Raw genomic sequence first — 1,286 nt, 5'->3', positions numbered from 1 at the left:
AGGTGGTTGTTAGGTGAAGAAATTCCATTAAAGGAGGTTGTAGAAAGATATGCACATTAGATATTTGATAAAAAGTCTAAATGACTTAAAGTATAGAAATCTTGCTAATATTGATGCAAATGTGTTGCATTGTTGTAGATTGAAGTTGTTTAGTGTGGTGGAATGACGTAGCATTATTAAGGGATGAATTCCAGGTATGTTGGCTAAACTCCTCTTTTAGAATTGAACCCCACAATGGACTTGTAAGTCCCGTGTTTCTCATTATAAATTGATTATTCCTTCAAACTCTTCAGAACTGTTGTGTCTTAAGAGGGAAGCCAAATGAAGACCCAAACACACATCTAATGGACTTCCAGGAGATTATGGACACCTTTTAATACAATGGTGTGTCACAAGATGGGGTGTATTTAAGGGCATTCCCCTTTTCTCTTAAAGATGATGCAAAACAGTGGCTTCGAAGCTTACCCACAGGTTCGATTAGAACATGGGAGGAGATGACCAGAAAATTCCTTGATAAATATTTCTCTGCAGCTAAGACGGGCAAGTTTAGAAGACAAATCCATAACTTCTGCCAGAAAGATACTGAAACTGTTTTTGAAGCATGGGAGAGGTTTAAGGAGATTGTTAGAAAGTGTCAATATAGCGGAATTGAACTTTGGATGCAACTCCAGGACTTTTGGGATGGATTGACACCAGCCTCACGTAGAACATTTAGCAATGCAGCTTGAGGCCCATTGATGAAGAAGACTCCAGAGGAGATAGTTACAATTCTTGATGAGTTATCTGAAGATGCTAATCAATGGCCCTCTGAGAGTGCAAAAAGTAGAAGATCAACCGGTGTTCACCAGGTTGATGCAAACACATCTGTGCAGGTACAGCTTGATGCTATGGCCAAAAAGATAAGGAAGCTGACCTTAGCCTCGATACAAAGTTAGCCTCACACAACTTGTGATATATGTGAAAGAGGATACCCTACTCATGAGTGTCAAGCCTTAACTGAGGAAGTAAATGTTGTGGGAAACTACAATTTCAATGCAATGGGTCAGAGGCACCCCAGTTTTTTATGGAGTTCACCTGGAGGTACTGTGAATGCTTGGAATCAAAATAACTCTAGACCACAGGGACAAGGAGCTCCAGTATACCAAAATCAGCATATGCAGCAATTTCTGCCTCAACGGCCCATTCAGCCTGGTCTAGAGGATCTAATAAAGGCTTTCATTGTCAAGACAAATGAGAGGTTGGACGCTCATGGAGCATCTATCAAAGAATTTGGCACTGGTCTTCAA

General features: G+C 40.4%; 1 non-coding gene across 1 annotated transcript; it reads right to left on the bottom strand.

Moving 5' to 3' along the window:
* Positions 1 to 542: 542 nt before the first annotated feature.
* Positions 543 to 649, bottom strand: LOC117276886 (small nucleolar RNA R71). Its single transcript, XR_004507145.1, has one exon. It is a non-coding gene; the product is annotated as a small nucleolar RNA R71 (small nucleolar RNA).
* Positions 650 to 1,286: the final 637 nt, after the last annotated feature.

The sequence above is a fragment of the Nicotiana tomentosiformis genome, chromosome 3 (genome assembly GCF_000390325.3).
Source record: "Nicotiana tomentosiformis chromosome 3, ASM39032v3, whole genome shotgun sequence".
NCBI lineage: Eukaryota > Viridiplantae > Streptophyta > Magnoliopsida > Solanales > Solanaceae > Nicotiana > Nicotiana tomentosiformis.
The sequence above is the reverse complement of the archived record's forward strand: the minus strand, read 5'-3'. Positions and strand labels throughout refer to the sequence as shown.